Raw genomic sequence first — 18,654 nt, forward strand, 5'->3', positions numbered from 1 at the left:
GACCTGCTGACAAGGCCTGCATGGCTTGCAGGAGCTAATCTGAGTCTGGTGCAGCAGGTGGTGGGAAATGGGAGTCCCCATTACAGTCCTGTAATGTGCCCTGGGAGAAAAAAATGGCTTTTCCCATCTATTTGAGCAGAACTGATTGAGGTGCACATGTCCCTGCTGCATGTCTGCCACAGTGAATGGGAAGAACAGCTGAGGCCCTGGTCATTGGAGCCTGCTATAGGCAGAGCTGGAAGTTGTGAGCAGCGACAGTTGTTTAATATCTTCTGCTGAGAGTCTCCATGTAACTACATGATGCCAAACTTAAATACTGAAGAAGGAGCTGTATGTGGGGGCTCTGCTTTATGCAGTCTTTCTTTTTTTCCTTTTTTTTTTTCTTTTTTTTTTCTTATTAAGTCACTAAAAAAATGGTGCAGCTATTTCTGGGCTGAAGGTCAAGATAAAATAGGTTTTTTGACCATGTTAAAAATATCTCAGCTTTTTCATTAAGGAGCTCTAACATCTCATAATTTGGGGCAAGGGAGATTTTATCTGGATGATGGTTTGGATCAGAATGTACTTTTGTCAGAAGAAAGCATGCTTTTGTCAGTGTCTTTTCAGGTACGCTCAGCTAACATGCTCCTTTAAGGGAAGTAGGTCCGGTGTGACAGCTGAGACATGTGATGCCAATAAAGGAATAAAGGTTTGTTAGCAAGGAATGGCTATTAAGGAGCTGGATGTTCTACAAGCAAATAAAGGTGCTGTAGGAAGAGGTTCTGCTTGGTCTTGAGAGATGGTGTTTTAGAGCAGGATGTAATAACTTGAGGAGCTGGGCTTATCAGTCTGGGACATTCTTATGTGCCATAAGTAAAGGCTGTGTTTGAGTATAGCAACTGAAGGTGGCTTGTTTGGTTTATTTTTAATGATTGGGAATAGGAAAAGTAATGTCAGATTAGAGTTGAGCGTAGTGGGACTGAGTTGCCTTTCAGTGCTGTGCTCCCAAGCTGGTTTTAGGATGCAGAGTGCTGAGCTTTGGCTAGGATGGGGTTTCTACCTCTAGGAGAGGTAAGGCATGTTTGTGCTGATGTAGCCTAGAAATATACTTAAAAGCTCTGCAATAAGCTCTGCAAAGGCACCTGCTACTACTGACTTACAGCTAATAACTAGAGATAGTTTATTCTGCAGCACTTCTTGTGTGCTGCTCTCTAAGTCAGGAGCTCTTCTTGGTCACACTGCTGCAGCCTGGTCTGGGTCTGGGCTGAGCACATTAAGCCTTAGGAAAGCTCTGAAGTCCTGGGCTAGCAAGCTTGTATGACTTTGAGTAAGGCTGTTAACTGCTGCTGTAAAGCAATAAAGAACAGCTGTACAGCAGCTGGGGTTTTTATTAGAAAATAAAGTTAAACTAGCTAGTGGCTTCTGGAAAACCAGCCTGTGCTAAGATAAGTCGTAACAGCAGTCCCCAAACTGGTGTGGGGAAACAGTAAGAAAAAGGGGTTTTGTTATGGTTGTAGGGTCAGGTCAGTGGCTGCAGTACTTAATGAGTTCTGGATTTGCAGTGCTGGTTAAATGTCCTCACTGGAAGCCTCGAGTATCCCTGAAAGAGGGAAATCCTCCAATTCCATTTTAAGAAAAAGCTTAAGACAGTAACTGAATGTGTGCTGGGAGGCTGGAGGGCTGAGCCAGTGCTGCTCACAGGAGCCTGTTGCAGTGAGGGCAGGTATTGCTCCCAAGACCCAGCTGCTCTGATTCTGCCTGGGTAGCTTGGCTCCTAAAGAGCTTATCGTCAAAGTAAAGCTGAGACACTCCAAGGTGAAAGAGTATTAGAGTAATACTCCTACGAGCTGCTGGTTCTATTGCTTGTCTGCTTTCCTTTTTTTAACTGTGGCTTTTAAGCTGCAGAGATCGTGGCCAAGTGAGTGGCTCGCAGGTGTGCCACCTGAGTGGAGCAGCAAAGTGTCTTAATGCAGCTGGCTTGCTGGGAGGCTTGAGTAAATGGCATTACTAGCTAATGCAATTACCTCTCTGCTGCTGTCCTCAGGCGGCCATGGGAATAAAACATGACTTAATGCCCCGTTGTAAGCTTCTGTCACAGACACCAGGCAGCAGCAATGCAGCACTGCCGCAGCAAGGATGCGGTCTGCATCCCTCAGCAGCCAGGATGCAACTGCAGCGTGAGAGCTTCACAGCACCAAGAAGGGGAGAGGAGCTGGGGGGTGAGAGGAGAGCTCATCTTCACCAAATGCTCGATCTGAATTGAAAGAGAACTGATGAATCAATTCAGCTGTGCCCGCTTTCTGTTCTACCAAAGCGATTCTCTCATCAGCTTGGTCATCAGATGAAAGATAAAGTGCTGGCACCTTCCCCAGATATTCCTGCTCCGAGACAAGCTGCTTCTAGTCTCCTGTTTGGTGTGGGGCTAGAAAGGGGGCTTGGAATTTGTAAGACTAAATGTTTTTGTTCATTGTAATGTAGGGGAGTGTTTGCTTTCTCTTATGTATGAGGACTGAGGGAATGGAACAGCTTCACCTGGGGCTTTCAGTACCAGAAGGCTTCACATGTGGCTCCCAGACTGATTTGGAACCCCAGTGGTTTTGAGTCTATATTGTAATGGGTTAATATATTTTGGGAAGAAGCACGAGGCAGGTAATTTGCTGTGTCGCTGTCAGGCTGTGCCCAAGAGCTTTTGTGATACTCAGCTCCTAAAGGCCCGGCTGTGCTGTGGCAATGCTTTGTGCACTGAGCAGTGCAGGTGTGCTCTGAAGTTCAGGGCTGAGTGTGAGAGAAATCACTTTTCCTGGGCTATAGAATATGGGGAGCACTGCAATTATGGAGATACCTGAAGGTCCCCACATGTACTTAGTTAGGATTTAGAGTTAGGGGACCTAAAGTAAATATTGATTGGCTGGTGAACTTTGGAAATCAGCAGTGGGTATTACTGTGCTGGTAATCAGTTTCTTAACTAACTAGTATTCAGTATCAACTCAGATTTAAAGTAATAATTACAGGATAAGTAATATGTAAATAACACATTTCTGGTAGATTAAATTCTGGAGGCTTCCTAGACTAGGCAGGTCTTTGCTCCTTTATTTTACACATCTTCAGGCCCTGGCTTTTGTCAGTGGACAGAGCAACACTTTGACTGTGTCCCTCTTCCACTGATTTCCCATTGACTCATACAAGGCTTACTGTGGCAGTGTGGTTACTTTTCTGTCTAGGAAGCTTTGGACACTACTTAATGGAGGGAAAGAAATCACCTTTATGGTCTAACACAAAGAGTGGCCCAGGCAGCACCTGGTGGCACAATGCAGCATGGAGCTGCACTGCATGTCAAAATGCTGATCAACCAGCCCAGCACTGCTGCACTCAGAACAGCTGAGCTGCACGAACACAGCAAAGGTTCTCTGTGCTATCTGATAGCAGCATGGGAAAGCAAAGTCTAAACAATAGCCCTGTGCTCTTATCTCAGTGCCACGTTAAAATGAAGTTGATGGTTTAACCACAGGATCCTTCTTGACCATGACATCTTTGTCCTCCTGTAACAAAATGAAATGCACTGTGATGCATAACTGTGTTGCTATTAATGGACTGCGTTGCAGCAGTGAATTGGCGCAGTGTTTGGGATGATGTATGCTGCTCAGTGCATTCTTTGGCGTATTGCAATTGGAGCTTTGTTTCATTAGAGCAGCGTTTTTGCTCATCTTCACCACTACGGATTAACTATGTGTTGCTGGTTTGAAGAGTGAGTGGCCTTGGAGTATCGTGACACACTGAAATAAAGCAATGTTTCCAAACCTTGGCAGCGATATGTCAAATCTCAGCAAAAGGCTTTGATGTTCAGGGGATGCTCTTCTTGCTGCTGGTTTTAGCCTTCTGGGTGTCTCTGAGGTTGGCAGAAGTGGCTTTCTTTATGCTGAGCATCTTCTGCAAGTTGTTTTAAGCTCTGCCATGCAATAACTGCAGCAGTACAATACTGTTAGCAAAGTGTAAGTAATTACAAATACCGAGTCGAGTACCCAGCTTTCTCTTTGCTCTTCTGTTGTAAATTGTTGAGAATTAAGCGTTTATTAAGAATTTAGGCAATAGTGGTAAAAAGTGGATCCAGGACCCAGTCCCAAGAATCCTAAGCTAGATTTCTGCTGAGCAGATGTCAATGACTCCTTGCATGCTGAATGCAAATCTCCATCAGCGCGTGGTGCACCTTACCTGGCACAACAGGGACCCTGTGCATTTGGGTTATGAAATGGCTTGGTGGTCCAGTCAAAAACTAATCCCCAAATGGAAGAGCAATGAAGGTGAAAAGGAAGGGAAAGGCTTTTCAGTTGGTGCCAGGGCTGTTGGATGAAAATAATCAGCATATCTGAAAACTCGATCCAAAAGCTCTCAGGGGTGGTACCGAAAGGCAGCAGTAAATTTAGTTTGACCCTCATGTACACTTGGCATTTTGCTGTGGTGCATTGGAATATATGGATGAAAAATCAACATGTTCCAAACTGTCACTGCAACTGGTTCCAGGGCCCGTTCAGTGCAGGGCACTCAGGTATTATAGAACAGGGCTCTTCCAGCTCCATCAGAGGTCCCCTTTCACTGGCTTTGTGAGTGAGTGCGGTAGGTGAGAGAGAAATGATGCAACCTGCAATCCAGGTAAGGGGCAGGAATTACATTTGCACAGGGCAAGAGGCTTTCCTGGGCCTCAGCTCATTTAAGGCAGAGTGGCTCTGCTGAAGTTAGTGGTACATCTTTGGATCAGGTTTTGCTCTGCTTTATGTCTCAGGAGGAAAGAGAGAGTGGTCAGATGTTTGTGTAAGCCGTGTTCTTCTTGGTGTGTTTGTTAATTTTGTGATAGTTTTTCAGATGTAATACTAACACTTGCAGCTTCGATTTGGTCAAGACCTGCATTGGCGATACCACGGGGAGGGCAAATCCTCCATTCTTTTTCACGTGTCCTGTCCTTACTGAGCAAAGTTAGCGTGTTCTCCCTGCATCTTTCCAGCCTTTATCTGCCCGAGGCGTGCTGACTCCTGAGCGAGTTCCAGCCTGCCCCCCAAATTCACCCTGGCTTAGGTGGGAGCAGAACACGCTTGAGAGGCTTCTGCAGATGTCTGACTCGCTTTTCATTTCTTCCCTTGCAAAGAGCAACATCACCAGGTGAGAAAACCCAGCAGGCAATCAAACGGCTCACATCTCTGCCTCGTCAGGAAATGGGGCTGTACAGAGACAGCGAGTGCTTGCTTTTCAGACACGATCCTATAGGATCAGGGTTCTTGCAGTGTCAGGGATTTAAGACTTTTTAACTCCCCCTCCCCCCCTTTTTTTTTCCCCTGCTTGTCTGAGCAGCTCCGGGCTCCCCCGGCATCTCTTCAATGCGAGGACCCGTCTGGCACTACTTATGCCAGGTCCTGCCTCCCTCGCAGGAGCAGCAGTCTGCAACTTTTGCTGCTCTAGACAGCACTTCATCTCTGAGAAAGCAACGCTCTGCAGAGTGGATTTGGGGTAAGAGAGGCAACTTTGGAGGGAGGGAAGGAGGGTTTCCTAACCTGGTTTAGCAGAAGATCTTTCCTTTGCATGCTTTTTTTTTTTGTTGTCGTTGTTTCCTTTTATTTTAGGAAGGAGGCATTTTAAAGGGAGGTCCTTCCTCCTCTTTTATAATTGATATAAGATTAAACCAAGTCCAACTTACGGTGGGTAATTGCTAATTAAACTTAATCCATTTCATTTCCTTTCTACCTTTTACATTCTCCCTGGGACTGATAGGAGGGAGGTTGAGTCAGAACAAATTATCATCATTATCATTTTTTAATCTGCTTTTTTAAAACGATAAGGAAAAAGCAAATCAGACCCGCTGCAATCACTCGTCGGTGTGCTGTGTTTCTGTATTTTCTGCCGATGGCTTTTCCAGTCAGGTGGTGGGATTTCAGTATTTCAGTGCCGCTGGGCTGGTGCAGTTGTGCTGCAGTCCGAGCCCTGTGCTAAGCTGCAGCGCCTTTGCAGGAGTGCATCAGGACGCGCCGGCTCGCTGCTGCTGATGCAGCACTTCGGGAAAGGAAACTTCCTACATCCCCCTCCTTCCCACACCTCTCCGCTCTGTCACCCCCCTCAGCTGGGGGCTGCGCGGCGGAGTCCGGGGGGGGTTAATGGGGAACCGGAGGGGAAACGGGAGCCCGCAGGATCCTGCGGCTTTAAGGGTGCGGCGGAGCCAGCGCTCCCCCCCCGCACCGCAGAGCCCCCTCCGGGTGCCCCAGCCCCGCTCCGCAGCCCCCCCCCGACCACCCTCCCCGTTACCCGGCGCCGGGCTCAGGGAGTCCCGCAGTGCCCGGCTCACACCGCGGCTCCGACGCCCTTCTGCCGTGTCCTTGTGCTCTCGTGTCTGCTGATCCGGGCTTAGAAGGCAGCGTGTGAATCCAGGCAGAGTGGTCTCGTGCCCTCCGAGCAATTAATACCTTCAAAAGTTAAATTTAACCTGGAAATTTGCGCAGCCAGGAATATAACTTGCGTTTCTGTGCACGCCTCCTGCTTGCTGCTAATGGTGAGAGGAGTGTGGTTTATACCTGCAAAGTATAAAAATTCACTTGGACGTGGAGGTGCTTGGCAGCAACTTGCATTTCGCTGTTTTAAAACTAGCTCTGCTGACTGCAAGGTACCTTCTTGCCAATCACACAGACTTTGTAGCTGCACGAATTAATGGGGGAAGGGGGGAAAAATGCAGTTTGTGCAATTACCAGTTCTGTTGAAATAGCTGTGCAGCGAGCTGTGCTGAAATCCCTATAGATGGGGGTTTCATTTTGTGTACCCATGTGGGGGGGGGGAAGCTACTGAGCAGCTGGTTGTTACCGCACTGACCAAGTCAGGTCCCTTGGGCTGCCGTGGAGTTGATATTAGCAGTGCCTGATATGACCGAGTATTTGACTTGCCCTTTTTAGTGATGTCTCTCCCCTCCAGGAAGGGTGTTCTTGGTCCCGCTGAGGCAGAGGCAATTGTCTGCACTTTTGTTTGAGTGGTAAGTGCGTATTTACATTGATTACATCTATAATTATGGTGGGTTTTATCTTAGACTTGCACAAGGACTGGGGACAGTCAGGCTGATCTGTAGGAAAGGTAAGCGTTATCCTCATGGCAGAGGAGGGAAGCTGGGACCAAAGCTCCATCTCAAGGACACGCTGCACAAGCTGATGGTAGAGGAGCCGCTGGGCATCACCTGCTGCAAAGGCTGTTACGTGCAGTGAAACTTGTGGGGCTCCCATCAGAGCTGTCTGGCCTCTGTCTTGAAGGTGCATAAGGAATCACAGATGAAGTAAGGAGCAAACCTTTTAACTTTAAAGGAAGGTGATGGGGGCTCCAAAATATGGGTGCTGTAGAAGGCAGCTAGTGTAGAAGTGTATCAGTCTCTGCCTGTACAACAAAAATCATTGCAGAAACAATGAACTGTTCTCAAAGTGAACAGGAGAACAGAACCATCAGGATGGTTAGAAGTCACATCAGTGTGGGTTCTGCCAGGGAAATGGCTGCCTCCTCTGGAGTTCAGCTCTAGAAGTGAACACAGGATGTTTGTGAAAGGTCTCCCTATAACCTGACATGATATGCTATGTATAGAAAGTCAGAATGATCACAGAGGGCAAAAATGAACTGAATGGAGGTTGGTGCGTTGTACGTGGGAGCCCGTGCTGAGGTGTGTCACCCTGTGGTGATTTCTCCAGGTGAAGTATAACTGATTATGTACTACTGAAAGCAAACTAAGGGCGAAGAACCCCTCAGTGCTGAGCAATGGGAGGGCAAGTTGCAAAAGATGAGCCAACACCTGAGCACCAAGGAGAGGGAAGGAAGGAAGATGTACCTGATGCCCTGTCCTGTTGCATCCAATGCTTTGCACACCCGAGGCATCTTCAGTAGATGTTAAATCATAGTTGGAGCTCACAGCACCTCTAGTAACACCTTAGGCTTCTGTACAATGCCCACAGTAATCCACTGTGATAAATAGCCAGAAAGAATTTAACATGTCAGTGCACTGAAAAGCCTGAGTCAGTGTGTAGATAGTGCTTCTGAAATCTAGATGGTGCTGCATCTGGTGAAAGACCATATTTTGGCTGATTTCCTCCTTTAATGCTCATCTCTGTTCTGGAAAGCAGTTTGTTTTTCTGGCTGCTATTAATGCTAGAATGACTTGTTCCGTTTTTGTATATGGTATCTTGAAAAAAGAGCTACCTTTATAACTTATAAGGAAGATTATCACCAGTGCCCGCTCCTGGGATTCACGAGCTTAAAGATCTGCCACGCCAAACTCTTCTTGGTTAAAGCCAGCACTGGCCCAGAGCTCGGGCAGTCTGCTCCACCACACACTGAATGAGGGGGACTTAAATGCTGATTTTTTTTATTGTCCGTTTCCAATGGCTGGTATCAAAATGGTTAAGAAAGACTGGGTCAAATGACAGCGTGTATTTTTGGAGGGGAAGGTCATGGATTCTGCGTGGTGCTCCACTGCAAAAGGCACGAATCCTTTAAATATTTGGGTATGTCTACAGTTTAACTCTTGCCCTTGATGGTGCTTTGTCAAACGCGGTGTGCTGCAACAGCAGGATGTATGACAGGCTCTGCAAATCCTTCTTGTTTCCAAGATAATGTGCTGCTTTTCCCTTGCCCCCCCTAATTAAATATATGCTCCCTGGGTATTACATGGCACTGCAGAAAACTTGCTTTGAATTGCTTTCTTGCGAGAGGTCTGGTTTTGAGAGGAAGAATTGAGGTGACAGGAGGAAAGGTCCCTTGTCTTCTACAAAGGGGAAGTTAAAAACTGGACCCCAGCTGGAGGGCCACTAGGAATGTTGGTTCAGGATGACAACCTCGCCTTCCTCAATGACTGTGCAAAGTGTTCAGCGCTTCTGCCCGTTTTTACCACAAACTTGAAAGATTCGGAGTGGGGCAAGGGAGAGAGGCTGCTTCTTGCACAACCTCTGCAGATTCTTCCACTTGGCTCTTGCGCTGCAGAACGTGGAGTGATGGGGAATGCAGGGGGCGGAGGAGCTGTTGGCTGTCTCAGTTGTGCAGTGTGATGCACCAGTGTATTAAAAAGCCTTACCAGCTGCTGTAAATTGCTTTCGGCCCATCCCCATCTGACATGTGAACACAAGAATTCCCATGTGCCAGGAATCTTAATGGTCCCCCCCCCCTCCCCTTATTTCTATGCCTGGGCATAAATGTCCTTAAGATGTAATTTTTCCAGCTCAACCGTTAGAATTTCTAATTATGCTGGGAGAGCCGAGCTGCAGCAGCCTTGCTGTTCAGCTGCCCTCCTTGTGCCTTTCCCCTGCTTTTCAGACAACTGGTCTTTTTAGGAGGGAGAGTCCCTACTGCTGAGTGAGCAAGAACTGAAATCTGGCAAATCTAAATGGGTTTTAATTCGCATCAATATTCTGCAGAAAAATCGCTGTTTATAAACTGAAGGCAAAGCTTACATGTGATGAACAGAAAGTTCTCTGTTCTTAAGGAGCGAAATTAATGAAGGATGTACTCACTGAAGTTGTTCCACGTTCGGTTTAGCAGCAAAAGTTGTTGAATCCTGTGAAAACAAAATGAGGCCTTTGCTCAATGAGATATTCAAGAAGAGCACGGAATTGGCCTTGAATGAGCTGTTGACCTTGAATTGTTGGTTAAAAACATTGAGATTACAATATGTGGATTGCGGTCTAGCGTCAGTCTTAAGTATGTTGTCAGTAGCTTCACTCAAGGAAGATGGAGAGTCATTTGATTAAATACACTTTGATTAAACCGGGTGGGATTAAGGGGAGAGAGCTTCAGATTTGAAGGTCACTATCAGGTGGGGAAGAACAGTGGGGAAGATGTTGGTTGGGGTCATCCATGAGGTGCTATTAGGGTTTCCAGGCTCAGAAATGCCTCCCTATGCATCCCTTCTCATAGGGGATGCCTGAGTGTGAGTTCATACATTGTGACAAATCTACTTTTTTTGGTAGAAGTAACTGTTGTGCCAATGCTGCAGTGCTGCTGGCAGCAGAACATGCAGCCTGTCTCCTTGTGGAAGTGCTTGAGTGCCTGCTGTGCTTCAGAGCAACACTTGGACCTCTCCAGGCAAAGAGGGCAAATGAGAGGATGGACCTCAGGCTGAATACTGGGATACGATGCTGGCTCTGAGGCCTTCTTGCCCATGGAGCTGCTAAGAGGTGCTCTGCAGAGAAGCCGTGTAAATGAGGCTATGGCACACAGAGGGTCAAACTGAGCAGGATCCTTGAGTTCACCTGGAGGAGTTTAGAAGAGGGGTGGTACAAGTGAGACTGGGACCCGCAGGCAGGTGAGGCAGTCCTTCAGCCTCCAATTACCATGTGTCAGCTTCCCTGCTCTTGGGTGGGTGGGGGAGAAGTGCAGAGGAGGGAACTCTTTGTGGTTTGCTGGCAAGTCACCCTCTCTTTGATGCACTGCAGCAAAAGCCCTATCTGAACTCTTCAGCGAAGGACATTGCAGGGAAGTGGGGGGGGGGGGAACAACTGAAAGATGCTGCTGCCAGCACTGTGACAGCCAACCCCTGTCCTCTGCTCCCCCCACAGTCATTTAGCAATTGAGTTGGCAAGTCCCTTGCCCTATGTTTGCAAGTAGAATGCAGTGTCCTTTTCCTGGATGTCCTTCAGTTGCAATGAGGGATGGTGCTGCCTGTGGGCATCTCCTCGAGGGGCTTCATTGTAGCAATTTTCAGTAACAGCCGTTAATGAAGAAGCAGCAAAGCAATGAACTGAAGTTGGGTGCTGAGCCACCACTGCAGCATCTGCTCTGCAGCTGCCTGAGCCAGAATGCTTTGGTGTTCTGGGGACTGAAAGGCTGGATGTAGCGCATTGCATAGCGGCATGCTGGTGGTAAAGGAGTGCAGAGCAGGGAGATGGATAACTGCTGATGCAGTGCAGGTGACACTTGGACTGTTGTTGCTGCAGCACGCGCAGGGTGTCTGGACTGAGACAAACAACAAGATAAATGGCAATCCCTGCATCTTATCTACTAGGAATTGAATCTTTTTCAATTCATAACAGCCAGTTTTTGCCCACCTCCCACCCCAACTAATATATGATTACTGCAGAGAGTGTGGCATCCTGCAGGCCGCGCAGTCAGAATACCTGCTCTGCCCCTCCTAGAAGAACTGCAGCTGAAGCAGCTCAGGGTAGAAGATGACCCCAGCACTCGATGGGCCAGCTGCAGTCTGCGGAGTTCTGGATTGCTCTCAAAGGGGATGTCCTGCTGTGCTGCTTCCAAGCTGGACCTCCCTGCGGTGCAGCCTATGGGCAGAGCAGCATTTGGATGCCTGGCTCTGGAAGGAGTTACAGGAAGGTATGGTAAGGCCTTTGAATGGTTAATGTTAACCTCTTAACTGTTCATACTGCAGTCATGATATTGAGATAAGAGAGGGGGCACTTGCTTAGATTAACTTGTGTGCAGTTTGTATTAATTAGTAAAATAATTACTTTTCATGGGGAAAAAACCAAAGTCTGCAGGGAGCTGAGATGTAGGAAAACTTGCAGTAGCAAATGTTGCCTGTTCTGACCATTCCTGTACAATGTCCAAGTTGAACACACATGCGATGAATGTGTTTCTGCTATTAGATAGCATTCATGACATTAATACTTAGCTGATGTTTATTTTCAGGCTCCCTATTTTAAGAAGCTGACTCAGATTTACATGGGATGAGTGCTTCTGGTAACAAAGCTCTTAATGCAGCGCCCAGTTACTGGCAACGTTGGTGTGTTTTGTTGTATAAACAACTTGTGTGGCACAATATCTAAAAACAGCCACTAGAACCGTGAACGAGGCACTGGCATTTGTGTGCCTGTACAGCTTGATTTGTAGCTGAGCTCTTTCTCTGTGTCCTGAAGGGCTGCAGTTGCAGCCAAGAAGGATGCGGAGACCTCTGCTTCCATGCTTCCAAAAGCTTTGAACTGCTGCTGTTCTGTTCTTGATGGCTGCTCTGTGAAGTGCTGTCTGGATGGGCTCCAAGCTGCAGAAATAGGTGAGGAACTTAGAGAAGGATTGATTTAGGAAAAGCACTTACTGCATGGGAGTCATGGTCAAGAAGAGTCGTGGTACTGCAGCAATGGTAGAGGAAGTGTGGCCAGGGTGGAGACAGACGTATCATCACTGCTGGCCCTGTGCTGTTGCCTATGTATGACAGTAGATGCTGCTGCACGGACTTCCCTCCCTATGCAGTTCTGCATCCTGGGCACCTGAACTGGACCTCACTGCAGGCTGGTTGGCAGTTTCATTGCTTCTGCAGATGCAAAGCATACAGCAAAATAAATACCTGCAGTCTGGGGAGAGAAAAAAATCTCTTGAACTGTTTGAGCAAAGTGACCACTCACCTTTGTGAACCGGTAGGAAAAAGCATGATGAGCAACTGAGCAACCCCCTGCTGTGCTTCTGAAGGACTCCTGCATCTGCACTGATCCTTACTGCTGCAGCCCTGGTGGAACATCTGCCATGGAATGAATGTGCATGGGGTGCTGCTGGCTGCCTGTCCCCCAGCAGAGGGAGGCAGCTGTATGTGGAGCTGCATGCATGCAGCTGCTCTGTGATCTGTCAGCCTTCCTCTAATTAAAAAAAAAAAGAAAAAAAAAAGGAAAAATCCCTCACCAAGAAGAGTGATATCTCTTGCTGCTTAATGATAAAGCCTTTGAATAGCAGAGATTTGCTACCTGTAATTGCTCCAGCTAATCCTACCAGCAAGCGCTGTCCTTCACCTCGGCTACTATTCTTAGTTCGGTCCCTGTTGGATGTTTGACAGAGTAAATGCTAAGGAAAGATTAATTGAATGAGAGAATTTAAAAGTATTTTCATGTAAAGCCATGCAAGAGATTGATGGAGGCCTTCTCTCCTCCTTTTCTGCAGGAGGTAAGTCAAGTATTGATGTGCACGCTAAGAAAGTGGAGGAAATGCTAATGATCTGAGTGACCTGTGGTTAGCCCTCATCTTACCCAAAGGAGTTGGACTGAATGACTTAAGTTTCTTGTGACTCCGCTCTCGTGACCTTAGGACAAAAGCCTGCTATTTGTCCTCTTATGTTTTTTTAATCTATTGCTGGATCTTCAGCTTGCTGCTCTTCATCTGCTCCATCAGCATCTCCGTTCATCTGGCACAAGTCCTTTCTAGCAGGGCTTTTGCAAGCCATGTTGATGTATTGAGGTATGGCTGCACCTGGTATTTATTTCTGCGTGCCTTGTGCTGTGTGGCATATGGAAAGCTGGTATGTGTGTGTCCTTGCTTCAGTTCATATCTGATCAGCAGGCAGAGAGACAATCAGAGGGAAATCCTGTTTGTGCTGAGCAAAGCCTCCAAGACATCAGAGTGGATAGGGCTGTTCAGATGGAGCAGTCAGATGCTTCAGTCATTACAGGAAACACTCAGTGTCCCGGATCTTCATCCCTTGCTCTGTGCTTAAGTTACTATGGTTCCTTCTGCTAATTGTTCTGCTTCTGTTTCCTGTTTCTGCAAAGCAGGGAAATGTTCACTGGCTGTTGTGAGGCCTAATTGTCCACCAAATGCAACAGGAATTTGCTGGTGTCCTTGGAGACAAGGAGCTTCTGGGAGATGATGCTCTTGGTGATGTCTGAACAGGTTTTTGGCTGTGTAATGAGGCAGTGCATGGGTGTAATGGACCCTGAGCTGCTGAGTTCTGGTGGGGGAAGCTAATTAGCACACGGTAAGTAAGGGTAACTGCTACATTAGAACATTGCCTGTGAGGTCATATTTCTAATAAAATATCTTAAGGATAATATTTCTTCACTCTTAGACGAGACGTGCTTTCATAAATGACTACTGAGATATCTATAGATACATTCCCTCCACCATCTTCACTGACTATTTGTCTTTTCAAACCCAGCATGGCTGGCAATTGCAGTACCATATGCACAGCCAGATGTGGGCAGCCAGGACACAGGGCTTGAGGAGGCTCACAGAGCTCTGCAGGCTCCTGCCTTATCACAGTCTGTCTGTTCCTGCTGCCAGAGCTCCAGCAGTTCATTTTGTTGCTTTTTCATTGTATGTGAGGCAGAAGGAAACCCAGCGCTGGCAGGTGTACTTGTTCTACGTGATATTTTTCCTCTGCTCTGAAGACAGAAAGTTGTTTCATGCTGACTTTGTTCCATGGCAGTTAGGTGAAAGTCGTGCTCATTCTTCACATAACCTTTTCTTTAAAGAAAAACATTTACTGGCCCCGGAAATTCAGAGAAGGTGACTTGTGAGCCTGTTTTTGTCTGCCTATAACTTGAACCCACACAGACTTGAAACATGAATGTAAAATGTAAAGCAAAAGTGTCTGGGCATGGTGCTGTCAGGGTGACAGAACAGCCTGTGTGCTAAAGGCTGCCCCTCTTCACTCGCTAACACCTGATTGCAGGCTCAGTTATTTGCTTCTTCTAATGTCAAATGCTCAGTTACATGTTTCAGCTTTTCATCTGATTCATTTTCTTCTCTAGTCTTTTATGAATTGGAAACAGGACTGTGTTTATATGCAGAGGACATGGGAGTATATTCAGACTGTAGGTGCAGCTGTAATTTGCTGTGGGGACATTTCTATTAGACTATTGTTGCTTCCATGCAGTTTTAGACCTTGAAAATCTGAGTTAGCAGTTTTGCAGCCAGAGAAAGGATGTAGGTCTTTCTAATCCTGAATCTGGTTTCTGTAGTGCTAAACTTGTTCTTTAGCTGCCATTCTGTGAAATGATATGGAGAATGGAAGTATGGGGCATGGCTTGTTGGAAGGGTTTCTTTAGGCTTACAAGACATTGAATAATAGAAATGATCACTGTGCTACTCCATGCCTTTTTCTTCCATGCTAGCTTAGCTTTCTGCTGTGGCATAGCAGACAGCTTCACTTTGAACAGCTGTCTAGGATCCCTAACAGATGCTCTTTGTAGAATCTGTTACTTAAATTGAAAGAATTACTGAATGTTTCCTCAGCTTAAAGTAGGCTTCATGTTTGCATTGTTCCAAGGGTAGTGGTGGAGGCTGTGTCTGCAGTGTATTCACTGATACCAGTTACTTTGCTCTGGATTAATGGCTGTACAACCGAAGAGACTTTACCCCCACCTCATTAGCCATAATTACCCTTTACAAAGTATGCATATGCAGGCATGTGCACCTGCACCAGCAGACAGCCTATGGAGAAACAGCCTGCAAAGGAGCTCAAGAGAGCTGGATCTGTATCTGAGCTGTCAGGTCATCGGGTTGTCCTCCATTGGCAGCTTCCTTAGGCTTACATTCAGGTTCTGAGTGGTTAATGAGTCCTGGTCTCCAGCCTTCATCCATTCAGCTGCTACAGGCAAAACTTCAGCATTGAGTGAAGTAATGATATGTTTAGACCCCAGCTGTTATTTCAGGTCCAGCTGGCAGATGAAATGTGCCTTCATGCTCTCAGACAATGGCAAATAAAGAGGTACCTGAGTCAGGCTAACACACCCTCGCTGAGCTGATACTTGTGTTAACTCCTGATAACACAGGCTTTGAGTTTATGCACACAGACAGTTAATCCATCTCTGCTGAAGTATGTGAGTTAAACTGAGGGCACTTGTTCAAGCATATGACACATCAGTTAGATGCTTTTCCCATTCACTTGTTGCTGAAGTTTCCAGCTTAGACTCCAACCAAGTTATTTCCACAAGGGCAGATGTAAAACAGGTTACTGTGGTTTGTCAGGTTTCTATGAAGACCTTGAGCTACGTTTCAGCCATCTTACACTTCGCTTCTGGGAAGTGCTCATGAGACAACGCCAAAGGGCTTGTTGAATAGGCATGAATTCTTTATATAATAAATACAACTGTGTACACAATAAATGCTGTTGTACATGCAGTATTTATGTCCATTACCAGGCCAGAGCTGCATTTAAGACAAATGGTTTCTATGTTTGGCAGAAGTGGATGTTTGCAGAGTCCTGCTGTTCTTACCTGCTCTTCTGAAGGATACCTGGAAATGTATTTTGGGGAAAGCCTGAATTCTTTACCTGTTTACCACGGACTTTGTTGTGTTAAAGGAAAGTCCTTTCTAAGGGGGGAGACTAGGTACTGAGGTAGTGTGGAGCAATGCAGCAATCTGATGGTACTGTTTTGCCCTTGGCAGGTGGAGTGGCAGAATGGTGCATCATGTCTTGGATGTAGGATGGAGATCAACAGACTGGCACTTTGGAGAGGGTGAGTAATCTCCCTGTACTTAAATATCTGTCTTAGCTGGCATTAAAACCTACTGCCAACATCTGTATGCATGATATTGTGATTAAGGATAACTGTGAAGGTAACGTATGAGTTACCTGTTTAGTTGAAGCTGCATCTCTACACTTAGCCTTCAGCCGGGGTTTTTCTACCTCCATCTGCTGCAGTTGTGCAGCTGCAGTCCTGGAGCAGCAGCATTCAGCACTTCTCCAAGCAGTGCTTCCTACCCTGTAAGCAGGTTGTCTGGAGGCAGCTTGGTTTAGCAATAAGGGCGCCCAATGTCAATGAGATGGGTTCAAGTGCTTCTTAAGAGTCATAGGGCCTTAAACTCATCAAGTGTAAGCTGAGCTGAAACTACATCTGTTAGCTGCTCTCTGCACTCTGGAGAGCTTCCATTGGTGATATCCATCCTTTATGAGCCTGGGAAGGATTATGGCTCTGAAGTGGTGACAGCTCTTTCAGGTTAGAGGCAGCAGTTGCCCCTCGTGGGGCAGGATGCCAGTCTGCCTTCAAAAACTGTTCATTCCTGGTGCCAGCGTGCCTGTGGGAAGCTTTGGATTGCTGGCTTCCAGATATCTGCACTTTAATGAGGTTGTTAAGCTTAATCTTTCTATTCAACTCTGAAGTGTCTGAACTGTCCGGGCAGCGATCAGAATTCCCTTGTTCTGTAGTGGCTGCAAATAAAAGTGTATTCACAGCATTTAGGTCTCCTTGGGTTATGTCCGACTAATACCCACCTGTGCTTGCCAAATCCCAAGCATTTGGCTTCAAACCCTGCATTCAGAGGGAGCTCCAGGCCTGCTTTAACCTGTGGTGATGCCATAATGCCAACCCCAAGGAACCAGCTCCAGCCTCAGGTGTGCATCTGGGGATGTTTCTCTGGAGCTGCAGGGAGATGATGCTCCTGGTGATGGCTGCTCTATGGGATCAGAGGGGGGGTAAAGTCATTTTACACACACAAGTGTTACAACTAATCCAAGCTGTGTCATTGCAGTGTGGTTCACTCAGGCGACCTCTCATCTTTCTATGCTACTGTTGCCTTTTTAAAGTGTTTTTTTGTTTTTAAAGCTTTTTGTGTTCATTTGGGCTATCAGAAGCAGCCCTCGCTGGGCACTGACTTGCAGGGTTGGGGGCATTTGACATCTGGTGAAAGCTTTGGTGTTTGTGGCACTTTCTAAATGGAAGGTGCAATCAATTGCTGTTTGTAAATAAGCCAACAAGTAATTACTTGTTTATATAAAACCTGTGGGAATCATTAGCTTAGAGGCAGAGATAAGGCATTTTCATCCCCTGGCAAACCATAGCCTTGCTGACAGGGAGATGCTGGCATTTCAGGGCAGCTGGGCACAAACCTCCTCTTATATTCAGCCTTTTTCTTACTTCTAGAACAGGCTTCCCTCCCATGCTTGTCACTCTGGCCAAGAGGACTTAAAATCCAAGGGAGGATGGTAAATGTTGGCCTGGAGCGTGTTTAATAAGGGTTTTTATTCTTGCCCCTCTTCCCAAAATAGGGAACTAGTGGATTTCTTTTCCTAATGTACAGGTTGAGAGCAGGTCATTGCAGCCTGGCAGGGTCTAGCCGGGCTTGCTAGAGTGACTCGTCAAATTTATGCTCTTAACAAACAAAACCTTTGGAGCTGCCCAGCAGTGCAGGGAGGGGTTCAGCTGGAGGAACTGAAAGCAGCGGGGCTGAGCAGAAGCAGATGCGGGGGATGCTGTTGCATCCACTGTGAGCTGGCAATTAAAAGCCGCTCGGGTGCGAGGTGCCCCAGCCCCCTCCGAGATCGCTGCAGGGGTGGCCGTGCAGGCAGGGGAAGCGGGGAAGCCTTCCGCCCCCCGACGGGGCGGGCAGTGGGGCTGGAGCGGTGTGACCCACAGCCGGGAGGGGGGGAGAGGCTTCCGTGGGACTTGTCTGGGCTTGTTCAGGCTTCAGCCCGGCCCTGAACAGCTCTTATCGGCTGCGGATGGATGCAGCCCCGGGCCGGCATTGCGCCCTGCGAGCCCCCGCTGCGTTCTGCCTGCTGCGCCCAGGTGCGTGTGTGCGTGCGGTGCCTGCTGCTGGCAGCCTATTTCCAGCGATGCTGCTGGCTCTATAGGCTGTTCTCCTAGACATTTTATAATTTAAAGGGTAACGTGGGCAAGGAGAGCTCTATTGTGTGCTGTTCTATCCTTCTATTGAGCAGCAGAGAGCACCTTAGCTATACCTGCCCGTGGGTGCCCTCTGCATTGCTCACCTGCTCAGGTGTCTGTGCAGACTGCCCGGTGGTATTGTGTGGTATCCAGGCAGCTATTAGATTACATGGGAGGTGAAGGCTTGCTGGTTCAGATGAGAATTGAAGAAGACACGAGGAGTCGCATCAGATCAGAGGTAAGTCAGTACCCCAGCCCATTAGAGCTCATTGAAGTACATCTGTGTGCACCAGCACAGGCCTGTGCTTGGTGGTGTTCCCATTCTGCCTATCTGGGACATGGGAGCATGTACTGTTTG

General features: G+C 47.2%; 1 protein-coding gene across 3 annotated transcripts in view; it reads left to right on the forward strand.

Annotated features, from left to right (window-relative positions):
- Nucleotides 1–5,393: 5,393 nt before the first annotated feature.
- The window catches only part of GPR157 (G protein-coupled receptor 157), a 31,225-nt gene continuing 17,964 nt past the window's right edge, over nucleotides 5,394–18,654 (forward strand). Inside the window, exons 1-2 of one of the 3 annotated variants that reach the window (XR_014932141.1) lie at nucleotides 5,394–5,475; nucleotides 16,078–16,148. The gene's annotated coding sequence lies outside the window, so the exon portion shown is untranslated. Of the gene's footprint in view, nucleotides 5,476–15,934; nucleotides 16,149–18,122; nucleotides 18,535–18,654 lie in introns of those variants that run through there. The other 2 variants (XM_085509795.1, XM_085509794.1) reach the window with 2 other exon arrangements.

The sequence above is a fragment of the Coturnix japonica genome, chromosome 9 (assembly GCF_054131305.1).
Source record: "Coturnix japonica strain WE chromosome 9, WE-NBRP24, whole genome shotgun sequence".
In the NCBI taxonomy this organism is placed as follows: Eukaryota; Metazoa; Chordata; class Aves; order Galliformes; family Phasianidae; genus Coturnix; species Coturnix japonica.